The 16,849-nt window shown below is 42.9% G+C and overlaps 1 protein-coding gene across 1 annotated transcript in view; it reads left to right on the forward strand.

The window, feature by feature from the left end:
• RIMS1 (regulating synaptic membrane exocytosis 1) overlaps nt 1-16,849 on the forward strand; it is a 239,085-nt gene that overhangs the window by 55,727 nt on the left and 166,509 nt on the right.

Here is a 16,849-nt window from a genome sequence, read left to right on the forward strand (position 1 = left end):
ATACCAAGAACAAACTTAGTTGGTCTCTAAGGTGCTACTGGAAAGAATTTTTTATTTTGTTTTGACTATGGCAGACCAACACGGCTACCCACCTGTAATTGGAAACTTCACTATGCGATGATCTGTCTAGCTTCTGAAATTTCATTTCTCTTACAGTTTCATGCAAAAGCTGATATCTTCCCCACTCCCTGATGGCTTAATTTAAGTCAGCCAAAAACCACAGTGAAGAAAGTAGGTTCTGGGTCCTTATTAAACAGGGAAAGGATAGTCAAATGAGAGTTGTAAAGCCCAGCAGATAATTTAAAGGAAGTACAATTCTATTTGTTTTATTTTAGATTTCCTTTTCATTTTTTATTGCAAAGACTTGCATCACATCACTGGAAATATAATGGTCGCTAATGCAATGAAGGAAGAACCATAGAATTCATTCTGAAGGGGAGATCTTCCAAGCAATTGAGACAAGCAGCATGAAGTAGGAAGAGGGCTTTGTGGTATGATGTGATTGCTATTTGTTTTATTACAGCAATGAATATGCTTAGTAATTGCCTAGCACTCTTTCCTGTGGCTGAGAATAAATATGTTGGACGTTTGTCCGCAAAAATAAACATTTTGGGGAGGAAAATGCCCACCATGAAACCATTCTTGTAAATAAGCCCATAAAATATTAGCCTGATTTTTTCCTCCTTTATTTAAAAGAAGAAGAACTAGTGTCCTATATTCTTGCAGAGATGGAAAAGATCTCTTCTGCAGCAGCTTGCTGCATTTTTGTGTGTGTTGCATGCAGAAGAAGGGACTTCCCTCCCCTGGCACTGCTTGGTTCTGTGGAGAGGACAGAGTGCTCCTCCAGGAGTCCAGAAAGGCTCCACACTGCTCAGACCCTACTATGATGGCTGAGCTGTCCTAACATCCTCCATAATGGGCCCACAGGTGGCTGCTTTAATGATGGGCAGGGTTGTGGTTTTTTTTTAGGGGGGGGGGATTCAATTCACTCTGCATGTAAAGGGAACCCCACCCAGTTTTCACTTTTCAAAACAATATGCAAACTGGAAAAAACAGCTATCCATTGAAATTCACACTTCTCTGAATTTTGCAATGCAGTTATCCATTCAAGTAATGGATACAAACATGCATATAGCAGGGTAAAGTGTGTACTGGCAACCGCCTCCCCATTTACGCGGGGGTTACATTCCAAGGCACCACATGTATATGTGAAATCGTGCATATTTGAAACACCACTGGAAAAGCCTGCAAACACCCTCGAAACCTCTGGAAACACTTGAAGAACCCTGTTAAAAACAACAACAACCCAGCAGCACTTTCCAGACTCCAGACTCCACCACAATCACTCCTTCCAAACCACCTCCCCCAAATTCCAACTCTACATAGGCCTCAGCAGTCAGTGCAAGGGCTCATGGGGTTGCACTTGCAAAGGCTCATGGGATTGTTAGGCACTGTTTTCTGGGCTCTTTTAGGCCCGTTTTATGCCATTTTTGTAGTCACTTCTGGTTCAATGTGATGTGCATATGCATGGCCGTGCACTTATTGAATGCCTGTAAATGGAGGGGGGTTGCCTGTATAAAAAGGCATATGTTGGTGAAAATAACATACAAAGTTGCATTGCATTAGGGAACACTGCGTGTGTGAGTCAAAATTGCATGCAAAAATGTGCATGTGATTAATTTTCATGAGGACTTTAAAAAATAGCAAACTGATGTGCATATATATGGAGAACTGGACATCAGAGTGAAAAATGGAGGAACTGAGACAAACCGAAATTGACAGATTTGCACATCTCTTGTGATGGGCAAGTGTTGATGGTGCTGCTTTTGAACAGGATCCAAGGATTCCTTTATAGCATATATTGAATCTGTGTGTCTCCTGATGCATTCTCCTCTCCTTAGATTGATGTTGCTGTCCCTGCCCACATATTGGGACAGCGGAGGTTTGGAAGGCCTGAGGGGGAGCTGGAGGCTGACACATCCAAAATGGTCACTTAATTTTTCAAGGCGTACTCGTGTTTTGAAGCACAACAGTTTAGGAACCATTGATTAGCTTCCCTTTTGGCATTAAAAGCTGTGAAGAAGCAGCACGAACAGGAAAAGGCAGTGGGACCCTCTCCTCATAATTTTATAGCTCTTTCTGGCTCGGCTGTTAACTTCTGCAGTGGGGGAACGTTTACTGCTGGCAGAGGTTCTCCATGCAATGGAAGACCCTGGAAGATGTGGGCCCTTCATTGTACAGGGAGGTATGTAAAAAGAAAAAGAAAAGAGCTCCCCTGCTGCAGATAGGGACACAGGGAAACCAGAAGGAGCTGTGTGATGGGGGGAGTACTAAATGTGTGACTCCCACCTTTTGCAACTCTCCTTCACAGCCTTAACTCCTGAGGAGGACTATTGCCTTCTGTGTTGGTTGAGGGAAAGTGATGTGCAGTCTGGGGATTTCACCATTTACTGTTTTGTTTTGTTTTAAAAAAAGAACTTGGGTGACAAACACTGTGGTCATAGTCACAGTTACTTTAGATAACACTTCAAAAAGGAAGGGGGGAAACACATGGTAAGGTGAAGAAATGAGAGGGACAGCCAGTACTTGGAGATAAAGATCTATTAATATAAGAAGTGTGATGTTTTCAAGCTCTCTGTAAAAAGATCGCATGACTCAGGCTGCTGACTTGGGGTGTCTTGATGCAACACAAGGACAGTTACTGGAAACTGGACAAAACGCCGAAATAATTTTAAGTGTCTAAATGGACCTTCACGGCATGCAAATATTGCAAGTGTGCATGCATGTATGTCTATAAAGGTTTGGCATGCTTTTCTATGTAAGCTGCTTACAAATTCTGAACAGTATGAAATATAGCCCTTAAGATGGACCCATTCAAACAAAATAGTGGCATCAGATGAATACCAGCAGATCAAGTTATGCACAAACTCACCATTGAGCGTCAGTGCAAAAGACAGGCAATGGTGGAGCCAGTTACTCTCCCTCCTGGAACAATGTCTTAATGTTGGGAGTGGCACTGTGTAAAAGGGCCTGTCTCTCGAGTCTGATGGCAACAGAAGGCATAGCAGAGCTTTGGAAACGACTTCTTCTTAGTTTTAGTTAGATTTATTTATTTTCCACGAAGTCATTGTTTATAGATTATTTTTGTCTCAAATCATATGTGTTCTATTGTGGCAAGCTGGTTCATGAAGGGATTTATCTTTAGTGCCAGGGGTGGGCTAACCCTTTTCAACCACTCAGGGTGGGCCAACGCTTTGAAGGCCTCATCCTGGTGGTTGTGGCCACCAACCACAATCACTCTTTTTGCTTGCACATACACAGACTACAAAAGCACGGCAGCTACAACACACACAGACATACTGCACATAGAGCACAAACAAGTCAGACACCTGTATCTATCACATAACTTCCACGCACTTCTGCAGGCACATATCATTGTCTCTTACACACACATGTACCTGCAGGTACACACCATTACGTCTTCCAGTTTCTCTCTCTTCTTCACACACACAGGCACACACCAAGGAGACAGCAGTGGAGTGGATGGTGCTGATTCCTTCCCATCTCTCTGCTGGGTGCAAAGGAGATGTTCTCCTACCTCCAAGCCAAATGCTGTCATCGGAAAGAAGATACACTGGCCCTCTGCCCACCTTGGGAAAAGTGCCTCTTCTTTTGCTTGTGTGTTACTGTTGCTTGCAGGTCAGGCTGCTCAGGAACAAGAAGAACCTCCTATTTCCAGAGCTCTCCAACCTGCTAGCACTGACAGTGTGCAAGTGGAATGAGAGACACCTTTCCAAGGTAAGGCCAGGGCGCTGGAGGACTACTGACAATAGTTTGGCATACCTGATCCAGTTGGTGGACCTCAAGTTTGCTAGCCTTGCTTGCTTGCGTGTGTGTGTGTGTGTGTCTGTCTGTCTCAGACACCTGGGATGGTACCCCCTGAGGCTTTGCAGGAGTGGAGGGCAGCTGGCTAGAGCCATCTGCCTTTCAAGTACTGTATATAGAGGCTATTTGTTTCCCCCTGAAGGTGTTTCTCACTCAAAGAAAAAGTACCCCATATAATAAAACAATAGTAGCATTCTGTTGATAGCTACACTTAAAATGCATTTCTTCTGGTTGAGCAGTCTTTTGGTTGTTCTTAAAAATAGATAAATATGTTTCCATATATAACAAACAGCACCTATATGTTTTATACTTCATGGTCTAGTGGGAAATGAATGGATGCCTTTGAAAAAATCAATGCTCACAAACAAAAGAAGGTGGAAGGGATGCATTTAAAACTTAAGTGCTTTTTCCCATTTTCAATTATAGATCATGCCCCCTCCCCAGGCATTGTAGGGTTGTCGTATAGACTAACAATAGCCAATAGCAGATGAAATGCAAAATGTGGACTGAAGAGACCTGGGTTCCAATCCCTGCTTAGTCATAACACTCACTGTGCCGCCTTGGACAAATCAATATCCTCCAATCTTGCAAACAAGGTAGTTGTGCGGATCAAATAGGGTATTCTGCTGTATGCTGTCCCTTGAGATCCTTGGCAGATTGGCAGGGTACAAATGTACTAAATTTAAAATAAATGACCAATCAGCAGGAGAACAGCTGCTTGACCCCTGATTCTTTCTCCACAACCGATTGCAGTTTGTTAGCAGAACGGAGAAACAGGAATATTATTTACCAAAGCCCCAAGCACTTACCATTCTCAAACACAGCATGAACTCACTCACTTGTGAGGAGATATTTAGTGCATTGTGAATCTTCACAGGTTCAAAGGGGGGAGGGGATTCCATTAACCCACATTATTAGAGGAGAACATACTTATGGTTGCCTTTTGACTAGGGTTCAAAGAATTGAAGATGGAAGGTGTTCAAATAAATGAAATTAGAAGATTGCATAGATAATGCATGTTTATTTTTAGCAAGCTTGCTTGTGCAGAAACTATATTAGATGTTTCGCCATTGTTTGTGTTTAATGGATCTATTTCTAATTGTGAAAAATGCTCACTCAGGCTGCACTCCTGTACACTTCCCTGGGAGTAACCAGTGGGATTTACTTCTGAGTAGACATGTGTGGAACTGCACTCTGCTTGAGTGCCCTAACACCCTACAATAATCCTCAAATTACAGGCAATTTGCTAATGTAAAATGAAAGGGAGAGTGTTCTAATGAAGTCAACACAAACTTCACAGCTCATTTTCTAGGATCTCTGGAAATATATTTGGGTATAGTATTTCAAGATTTTACTGTAAAATTTCTATCCTGCCTTCCTTCCACTAGGAGACTCAAGGCAGCAAATGCTGCAGAAATATAATCAAGACATCTTCCTATGCAATTTTAAATAGAGCATGCCCTGTATCTTCCAGTCATTTTGAGTCTCCAAACTATTAACACTTCAATAAAACTTCCAAATACATTGTATTTATAAATGTGTTAATTGGTGTTTTGTCAGAATGGGTAAGTGACTTATCATCTGCCATGAATATACAGCCTGAGCATTGACATAGTGAATGTAAACAGTTCCATATGTTTTTATTTCATTGCAATTTTTCATCAAACTATCTGAACAAATATTTGCCAATTAGAAATTTGTTTATTTGTAGGGTGGGGCATATTTTAGCTAGGATGAAAAAAATGAATGGACTAGGGGTTGGCAAATACCTTTTTTGGTGTATCATTCAACTCAAGCATTTAGGGTGATATACAGCTAAGTCATACTTTGAGTGGGTTACTTATATCCATTGATTTCAGGAAGTCTACTCTGAGTATAACTGTTGGAAGTGCAACTGCAGAGCTCATTCAGTTTGTAACTTAAGAGTTGATTTTGTTATGCACGTCTACTATGAATGAAGCCCCATAGAGTTTAGTGAGGCTTTTGCCCTGCCTGAATAAATTGTTTAAAGAAATCAGTTCTGCTTTCCACGAAACCATAGTAGATTAACAAACATGTGCCTGTCAAAGTTCAAGAGGATTTTAATGTAACTGTCTTTGTTGTGATGGAAATTTTTAGGGAACCAAAATGATCATTGGGGCAGTTGTATTCTAATGTACTGGGAATAGGAGACCCAGTTCATGTATTACCTCAGCTGTCTCTCTCTCATGCCTTTATTAGCACACCATTCACACTTCCAGGACTAATGTGTGGATCAGAATGTACGGTAATTATCTGTTGGATTTCACACTTCTTTGAATTTTGCAATGTTCTTGCAACTCCAAGAAATGTTGCAAAATATGATTTAAAATGTGTGTTTCAGAAATGCATATATCGAGAGAGCATGTGTCGAGATAAATATGTATTTAAAACATGATTTTATGTTGTGAACCGTCCTGAGATCTATGGGTATAGGGCAGTATGCAGATTTAATAAATAATAAATAACAATAAAATATTTAAATTTGGGGGAAACCGAGGTTGTTCTAAAACTGGAATACCTCATCAACACTTTTTTTCTACTTCAGTAATAAGAGCTATATTTTTAAATTATATTTGCATTGATTTTCAGAATAGCAACAACAATAAGAGGAGAAACAAATTTGTAAAAACCCTGGAAACATACAGAGGGAATAATAAAATAACAAAGGCAACAATGAGAGTGCAAGTACAGCAATCACACTTCTGAACCAAATACCTGCCTTGTTCTGTATTCCTGCAACAATGGAAAGTTACTTTCACAGCACTGAGTCCTAAGCGTGTTTGCTTATGACTTCATCAGGCACAATAGTGTTGCTATCCTCACTAACATCGGGGGGGGGGGTAGCTGGCAGAAGTTGGTATTGCTGGGCACCTGACGAGGCCCATATCTTGGCAGAGGTCCACTGCAAACCTCCAGGGGCCCCTGGCATTGCTGCCCAAGCAACCAAGCAATGATAGAAGCAAGGAGAAGAAGAAGCACGTACACCAGGGGTCAGCATACTTTTTCAGCAGGGCGCTGGTCCACTGTTCCTCAGATCAAGTTGGGGGGGGCATATTTTGAAAAAAATAATGAACAAATTCCTATGCTGCACAAATAACCCAGAGATGAATTTTAAATAAAAGGACACATTCTACTCATGTAAAAACACACGGATTCCTGGGCTGTCCACGGGCCAGATTTAGAAGGCTATTGGGCCGCATCTGGCCCCCTTAGTTTGGGGACCGCTGACCTACACTGACAGGTGGATTGGACTCAAAGGGAGAAGAGAAGTGAGTGGGCAGCAGTGGTAGCAGCAAGAAAAAGCTGGGTCCACTTAGAAGTGGGGGTGGGGATCTGCACAGGGTACCTGGCTCAAGCACCCCCCCAAAAAAATATTGGAGGTGGCACCAACTAACATTGCTAGCTCTGCATCTGTGAGCGAATACATTTTTTTCAGCTGCGTGAAGTTGCTTCAAATATATTCCTTTTAAAACAAAGTGTGAAGGAAGTAACTCAGTCAACATTCAGACACACACACACACAGAGAGAGAGAGAGAGAGAGAGAGAGAGAATATTTCGCAAAAGGGCTCCCCTATGTATCATTCCACCTCCTGCAGCAATTCCCAGTTTTTCCAAATCAGGGTTTAGGTGAGGAAGGAGGGCAGAAAGTCATATGACTGTGCTTCCCTCCTTTCTTTTAAATTGTTGTTACAATGGTTGTTATTTCTGAGCTTCCACATCTCTCGTATGGATTTCCATTTCTCGAGAACTGGATATCAGAGGAAACTAAAGTCCTGGATTATTATTTGACAAAGGCAAATGGAAGCTAGATTCTGTCAGACAGGAAGCTTCATTTACCAGCACACGTTCAAAAATGAAATGTTCTGTAAATGCATTTAATGATCTATAAAACAGACTTCTGTGCTTTAAAAATTGCTTCCTTCCAACATGATGTTCTGAATCTGTAAATACAATACAATTGTACAAATTTAGAACAATTACCAAAGCAAATTAGCAGATTGGGCAGTGAAGTGATGTGAAGGAGGTGTTGCTGCGTGAGAACTGCAAATACAGAAATAAATGTGTTTTTTAACATGTTGCAGAAATTCAAGGTTTCCCTCTCATGCTCAGGCCCTCCTACATTCCATTCCTCCTCTCTCAAGAGCAAGTTGGGTTTTTTTGCCAGCATACAAAAGATGAGGTAGAACATGACCTGTTGAACTTTCACCTGTTTCAAAGGTTAACAGTCTTGTGTTCAGAAGTAAAATGGCGATGTTATGGGTACTTTGGCTCTCTCAGTCTTCCAGGCATAGCATTTTGATAGTGTCTGAAACAGAGAAGAGATAAAGAAGAAAGAAAAGTGGATGAGATACTTACAGGGAAGGTAACATTAAAAAAAGAAAAAAAGAGTGTTATAAGAATTTTAAGGTCATATATATATAAAATTTAATGTTCATAACTGTATATTTAAACCACATGTCTGAAACCCCACAGATTAGGCCCAGAACAAATTGACCTCAAATATTTCGCTGAAAGGTCAAAGTGAGAAATCTCCCCATTCTGTCTTTCCTCACAAATCCTGTCCTCACAAATCCTTTCTTAAGGGCACATTCAAGATATGAACAGGGTGTGAGCCTGTGACCTGTGACCTAGATTCAGGAATTAAGTAGTTACACTCTCCAACCATCTCATCCTCTGGGCACAAGGAGAAGGGGACGACAGAGGATGAGATGGTTGGACAGTGTTCTCGAAGCAACTGGCATGAGTTTGGCCAAACTGCGGGAGGCAGTGGAGGATAGGGGTGCCTGGCGTGCTCTGGTCCATGAGGTCACAAAAAGTTGGACACAATTGAACGACTGAACAACAAAATAATAAAAGAGTAGTTAAAACCCAGATAATGCAATCAGGTAACTTGCCAAAACAACACATTCAGATTTCTGCTGTAGGTATGATGTATTTGGGGGGTAGTCTTGGGCTACAACCCTTCTGTGATGTATGTATGATGTTTCTGGGGGTGGTCTTGGACTCCAGGGCGGGCAATTTAAAATGTCTATATAAGGGCTTGCACGCATGGCTCTGGGTCCCTCCTCCCTCCTGTGTGTGTGGGGAGTACCCTGTTGCAACAGTTTTAAATAAAGATCAGGCTTAACTGGCCACCTTGCTTTTCACTAGAATTCTGGTCTGGTCTCTGTTATTTCTGCACTGGCAGGGGTTTCAAATAACATCCTGCCGGGGTTCAGGATTCCACCTGGAATCGGACCCTTTAATGGGATACTTTCCCCTAAAATTCTTACAACAAAGAGTATTGGCAAAATTAATACAATGTCTGCTTTCACATGTTCTGAACAGGTCCATTTTACATTGTGTACCACTGAAATGATAAAACAGAATTTTTGTAATGCAGCTTTCAGTAACCTGGTTCTCTTCAGATGTTTTGGACAGTGGACTACAATTCCCATGAGCTCTAGTACTTGCTGGAACTGATAGGAGATGCAGTCAAAAGAATCCGGAGGGCAGTAGGTTACTGAAGGTTGCTATAATGCGTATGTAGGGGGAATTATAATACGTTGAAAGGATCCTTCTTAGAGTTGGGTGGGGCAAAAGAATATCACAGTAGTGTGAAAAGATGATTCCCAGATCATACAGGTGGGCCCATCTCAGAGAACATGGCTTCTTGGAAGATTTTGGCCATGTTTGTTGTTGTTCAGTCGTTCAGTCGTGTCCGACTCTTCGTGACCCCATGGACCAGAGTACGCCAGGCACGCCTATCCTTCACTGCCTCTCGCAGTTTGGCCAAACTCATGTTAGTAGCTTCAAGAACACTGTCCAACCATCTCATCCTCTGTCGTCCCCTTCTCCTTGTGCCCTCCATCTTTCCCAACATCAGGGTCTTTTCTAGGGATTCTTCTCTTCTCATGAGGTGGCCAAAGTACTGGAGCCTCAACTTCAGGATCTGTCCTTCTAGTGAGTACTCAGGGCTGATTTCTTTGAGAATGGATAGGTTTGATCTTCTTGCAGTCCACGGGACTCTCAAGAGTCTCCTCCAGCACCATAATTCAAAAGCATCAATTCTACGGCGATCAGCCTTCTTGATGGTCCAGCTCTCACTTCCGTACATTACTACTGGGAAGACCATAGCTTTAACTATACGGACCTTTGTTGGCAAGGTGATGTCTTTGCTTTTTAAGATGCTGTCTAGGTTTGTCATTGCTTTTCTCCCAAGAAGCAGGCGTCTTCTAATTTCGTGACTGCTGTCACCATCTGCAGTGATCATGGAACCCAAGAAAGTGAAAACTCTCACTGCCTCCATTTCTTCCCCTTCTATTTGCCAGGAGGTGATGGGACCTGTGGCCATGATCTTAGTTTTTTTGATGTTGAGCTTCAGACCATATTTTGCGCTCTCTTCTTTCACCCTCATTAAAAGGTTCTTCAATTCTTCCTCACTTTCTGCCATCAAGGTAGTATCATCAGCATATCTGAGGTTGTTGATATTTTTTCCGGCAATCTTAATTCCGGTTGGGGATTCATCCAGTCCAGCCTTTCGCATGATGTATTCTGCATATAAGTTAAATAAGCAGGGAGACAATATACAGCCTTGTCGTACTCCTTTCCCAATTTTGAACCAATCAGTTGTTCCATATCCAGTTCTAACTGTAGCTTCTTGTCCCACATAGAGATTTCTCAGGAGGCAAATGAGGTGATCCGGCACTCCCATTTCTTTAAGAACTTGCCATAGTTTGCTGTGGTCGACACAGTCAAATGCTTTTGCATAATCAATGAAGCAGAAGTAGATGTTTTTCTGGAACTCTCTGGCTTTCTCCATAATCCAGCGCATGTTTGCAATTTGGTCTCTGGTTCCTCTGCCCCTTCGAAATCCAGCTTGCACTTCTGGGAGTTCTCGGTCCACATACTGCTTAAGCCTGCCTTGTAGAATTTTAAGCATAACCTTGCTAGCGTGTGAAATGAGTGCAATTGTGCGGTAGTTAGAGCATTCTTTGGCACTGCCCTTCTTTGGGATTGGGATGTAGACTGATCTTCTCCAATCCTCTGGCCACTGCTGAGTTTTCCAAACTTGCTGGCATATTGAGTGCAGCACCTTAACAGCATCCTCTTTTAAAATTTTAAATAGTTCAGCTGGAATATCATCACTTCCACTGGCCTTGTTGTTAGCAAGGCTTTCTAAGGCCCATTTGACTTCACTCTCCAGGATGTCTGGCTCAAGGTCAGCAACCACATTTCCTGGGGTGTATGAGACCTCCATATCTTTCTGGTATAATTCCTCTGTGTATTCTTGCCACCTCTTCTTGATGTCTTCTGCTTCTGTTAGGTCCTTTCCACTTTTGTCCTTAATTGTGGTAATCTTTGTACGAAATGTTCCTTTCATATCTCCAATTTTCTTGAATAAATCTCTGGTTTTTCCCATTCTATTATTTTCCTCTTTCCTTTTGGCCATAGTATCTCTTTATAGAACTGGAATTTGTGCTAACTATCTTTCTTCTGGATTGTTATTACCCTTTAGGTTCATCACCGTTAAAACACTTGTATTTTTATTTTTTAAAAATCATCTGAATGCTACCAATGGTTTGTTTTTTTTGCAATAAATCTAGCTGAGTACTGAATTGAAACTTGTTGAAAGAAATAATGGAGACATGCAGCTGAAACTGGTGAGACATTTGACTTCCTTCGGAACAAAGTGGACCTTTCACATGGAAGTTAACCTTATCTTCAAATAGTTTGGACATTCCTTTTGTAAGCATGGTAGAAAGACTGATAATAGTTTGCAGCACATACAACTTTTTACAGCAATAAGGCGTCTGTAGTTTGTTTGGTCCTTCTAGGGATGCAAAGTTGTACCTGGAGACAGATGTAGCTAATGTTCTATCTGACCAGGTTGTTATGGAAATCTTACAGACTGTGCAGCCTGAGGACGTAGAGTGACTGCTTGTGGATTGAGAAACATAATCTGTACCCTTGACCTTTGCCCTCCCAGCTAATTACATCTGTCAGATCTGTCCTGCATATTTTAGGTTTCAGAGGTGTGGATGTATGCAACTAATTTGAATGGGGTTGTGCTTGTATTTAACTGAGTACATCTTTGACGCATGTCATCTTGTGTATCTGAAAAGTTTTCCATTGGTCTTGTTCTTGTACAAATCTAGAAAATTCCGAGCCTTGGTTATTTCCAAGGATATGGAAGAAATGCAGCAGAGCTCTGAAGTAGTGCTTTGTAGACTAGATTTTGGTCATGAGAAGCAAATGATGTCACTTCTATGGTATGGGTCATATCCTCGAAGCATAAAACACTATTTTAATTGCTGCATTTGCAAGCTGCTGATTATCAAGTTGCTAATACACCCAAAATCAAATCTTAATTTCACTTGGAGCAAATTTAATTTTAATGAGATTTTGTGTATATAATGTTGGGTAGAATTTCTTATTAATGGTTGGTGGTAATAAATTTGAGGGTCAGTAGTCTGAACAGAATACAAAAGAGATGCGAAGAAAACAGCCAAAAATGTATTTCATATGGCAGAACTATTTACTCCAATCCAAGTTAGCAATTCCTTAAAAATGCACACAGTACTTCGATTCACATTCTCCTCTAAACCAGTGTTGCCCAGACTTAGAATAATCACATAGCTCAGTTGGTAGACCATGAGACTCTTAATCCCAGGGTTGTAGGTTTGAGCCCCACGAAGGGCAAAATATTCCTGCATTGCAGCGGGTGGAACTAGATGAACCTTGTGGCCCCTTCCAACTCTACAATTTTCTATGATTTTATGACTAATTGAGAGTTTAGTCTTACCGGTGTCCTTTGGTCAGCCACCGCTTGAGCCAAGTCTTGCCACTGCTGTCTTTTGTTTTGGGGGGGCGGGGCAGCTTTTTAGCATGTTCTTATATGCTGTCCTCTCTCTACTGGGTGTCCCAAGAGCTGGAGCACCAGGGTTCATTCAGAATACTCTAATAGACCCTGCCAGCCTTTTCTTTGCATTCCTGTACTCTGTACTCAGTGTCGCTGTTCTACCAGATATATTTTTTTGGTTATTTGGTGTTAATCAAGTAGGGTTTGATGCTCTTATTTCTTGGTAAATCTCCACCTGGTTGGACGAGTTGCTTTCAAAGGATTTGCGCAGATATTCAGAGGCTAGGGTCTTTTGGATGTTGCCACTTAGTCTCAATGACCATTTTAGTCTTTTTGCACCTACGAGCTCTCCGGAAGCATTCATTGGCCCTGGCAGAGGGACACATTCTAAAAGGAATTGTTACTAATAATGGAAAATGGTATGTGCCCCTTATCAGGTGAAGATAATTTGGGAAGTAGTTTTAATAATACTATTTTTATCTTTGAATTGTTTTCTGCAGCTAAAAAAGATGCAATAAAGTACCGTAATATAAAAAACTATGCCGAATACCCTTTGAAACTCTTTCATCGTGCTTTAGGAAACACTGAACCATTGGTCTTCAGCAGATGAACCACTAGTGGATCACAGCCTGATCTAAGATGAGTCACAACAGCAGCATGTTCACCAAACAGATGTATGGTTTTAAAAAAAGGAAAATAAATGACTCACCAAATGCATGCTTGGGTTAAAGAGGAATCCTGGGTCTGAAAATGTTGAAGGCTACTGCTTTAAACTATGGTGCACTTTCTTCCTCCCTCACACAACATGCAGGCTATTTTATCAATTTCTGAGTTGTTCCAACCATAGTTGCCCGAATCACACAACTAAAATTAGCAGTAACCTCCAAATCCTGAATGGCAAACTCACTTCAAGCCATAGCTTCAAACAATGTTTGCAGGCTAGTGCAGATAGCTTGCCTATTTAGGCATCATGGTGAGCTATAGCTATAGGAAAGGGAGAAAGGACTTAGTTTGTGAAAGGGAAGGAAGATGTTTTTCACATGTGTATTTGGTGAAGAGCAGGTGCTGATGGCAGTGGGTGCATAGTAATTTGTTTCCATTATACTGGATCACTGCAACAGAGTTATGTAGAGAAGGCATTATCTGAAAGGATAACTCGGGGACGAGCAACCTGTGGCGCTCCAGATGTTGTTGGACTCCAATCCGCAGAATCAGTGGCGTAGCGAGGGTGGGGCGTAGTGGACGGGGCGCCCCGGGTTCCAGCCTGGGGAGGGTGACACTGCACCACCACCCTGCGAGTGCGACTCCCAAGCCGCCACCAGGCAGCCCTTCCGCGCAGGCAGCCACCGCATGGAAGGGATACTGGGTGGCAGCTTGGGAGTCCGGGTGGACTGCGCATGTCTGCAGCAGCCTGCACAAACTGTGTATGTGCGGACATGCACAGTCCGTCCAGGCTGCTGTGGACATGCGTGGTCCGCCCGAACTCCCAAGCTGCTGCCTGCCACCCCTTTTCCGTCCCTTCCGTGTGGTGGCTGCTTGCGCGGAAGGGCTGCTGGGCAGCGGCTTGCAAGTCACACTCGGGGGGGAGTGGCCGGGTGGCGGCTTGGGAGTCCAGGCGGACTGACTCCCAAGCCACTGTCTGGCCACACCCTTGCGAGTGCGACCCCCAAGATGCTGCCCGGCAGCCCTTCCGCACAAGCAGCCACCACACGGAAGTGGTGCTGGGCAGCGGCTTGGGAGTCCAGGTGGACTGCGCATGTCCGCAGCAGTCCGCCCGGGCTGCGCTCCGTAGCGCATGCCCCACCCCCGAGGGGGTGCCGCTTGGCTTGCTGCCCCCAGCAGCCAAGCGGCTCACTATGCCTCAGCCCAGAATCATTGACCATGGTGGCTAAAGCTGTTGAAGTCTTAACAACATCTGGAAGTCTGCTATCCAGGGATATCTGAAAAATCCAAGCACTGCAAATTGGTAACAATTGGGGGAGGGGGGAAGGGGACATAAAACTATCTTGGTGATTGCTGGAAGAAGTCCGTGGCACTTCGTGACATGTACTGAGGTCATTTTATGCATGTAATTTTATGCTTCAACTGAGGTTTTTTGCTATTTTAGACATTGTTCTAATATGGATGAACAGATGGAACCAAGTGGAGGTGGAGGCATCTTGAGGGAAAAGAGATTACGAAACGATAAGCCTCCGTGCTTCTGGAAGAAGGAAAGAGCAGCATTTTTAAAAATAAAAAAACAGATTTTTAGAATAGTGGAATACAATAATCTACAGTTATAATTAGCACAGAGAGAGGAACTGAAACAAAAAAAAAGCAGTTCAAGAGGGCTACCAGTTGCTAGAAGCATAATTATAAACCGTTCCCATCCAAAAGAAAATGGGAAGCCCCATTGCAGAGTTCTGGCAGGGCTTCAAAGAAATCTTTGCACTGATCTCAAAAACCAAAAGGGAACTCTATCAGAAATGGAAGGAAGGTGAAGTCTCCAGTTAATTAGTATAGCACAGGCATACATGAGTAAAATCGGAAAAGCAAGGCATAAAATGAGTTGCGGCGGCGGCCAAGGGACAAATGGAGCTCTGTAGAACAAAATGTGACTGTGTGTGTAGCACTAAATTTCACCAGTGAAGGGGTTTGGGGGCGGGGAGATGGTGTAATTGGATTCAGAGGAAGAACATCCTGCAAGGCCAATCCATGCACACCTGTAATCTGTTCAAGTGCGAAGGAGAGTCTCCTCCCTGGTGCTGGTAGTGGAGCTTGGACAGCGAGAATGTCCTCCAAGCCCAATTCTGCCCCCTCTTTAGGCTCCAGGTTGAAGGATAATCAAGCAAGCTCCCCTTCAATGTTGCCTCCCAGCTGCAACAGCTGCCCAAAGCCTTGTGCCTGAATGTTACTTCCTGCTGTCCATTAGTGACGGTGGAAAAGTTCAGAATTGTGGAATGCAATTACCAGTTTATGAACCTCAGACTCGTAAGCAATAGGCTCTGTGTATATACTTAGATCCTGAGTCAAGGGGAAGTACTGTAAGGGGGAACTTAACTGTAGAGGTGAGTGGATGGAGGGAGTCAGTGTGGGCTTAGAGGCCATGGGAGAAGCAGGGCTACCATATTGTACTTAAATTAAGTTGTTCCTGTTTGATTTTAGCTGAAGCACCTGGAGTCTATTTCTAAGAAAGGCAGCTCTGCTGGCCAATAACACAGCTAAATCTGACATTAACCAAGGATATATGTAGATATGTAATCCCTGGGAGCTTCCAGACTGCCCAGAGGGATTGAAGTACCTACTGGGAAATAAAGATTTATACTGTTAAAGTGGCTTAAACTGCTCTGCAAAAGAAAATTCCACTTTTGAAAAAAGTGCACTTTTGCAGCTGGGAAAGTGATGGGCTGACCCACTCATTAGGCAGGCTGAAGCAGCCGCCTCGGGCGGTGAAATCCTGTGGAGTGGTGCCCCACCCACCCCTGCTCCCACCGGGGTTACGCAGCTGCAGTGGCTTCCTGTGATATCTCTCTGGAAGCCACCACGCAACCTTGGGATAAGCGAGGCTTCAGCAGGGTGCAGTGGTGGCATCTTCCTGTTTGCCTCAGGTGGCAAAATGGGATGGGCTGCTCCTGGTGGTGGGGAAATGCCTTGAAAAGTGTGGAACAAACTGATGATTAATTGGAAGATGTACAAACACCCTGCCAGCAAACGCAGGGAGAATGCAGAACGATTGCTGCTTGTTGTATAATCTCCTTGCAAACAAATCAAAGCAAATGCTCAATAAACACACTGGCTGTAGTCTAACCTCTGTGCAAACTAGGTGCAAACAAGTCTGGATGAACGCTCAATAAATTGGCTGTTTGAAAGAGCCCTCAATGGAGGCATAATCTGGGAAGTTCTTTGAAATATGAATTGTTTACTGGACAAAACAAAGCGTGGAATATAACAAAAAAATCGCTTGTTCGCTTGTACACTTACAGAAAAGAATTGCATTAGTGTGAACAGAACTGTTTGTCAAATGGCTAGTCTGGCTAAGAGGAACTGCAGAATTAGGAAATTGTACACATAATGAGAGCAGAGCTGGATGATGCTAGATAATGCCTAAGCAACAAAACCATC

The sequence above is a fragment of the Lacerta agilis genome, chromosome 3, assembly GCF_009819535.1.
Source record: "Lacerta agilis isolate rLacAgi1 chromosome 3, rLacAgi1.pri, whole genome shotgun sequence".
NCBI classification, from domain to species: domain Eukaryota; kingdom Metazoa; phylum Chordata; class Lepidosauria; order Squamata; family Lacertidae; genus Lacerta; species Lacerta agilis.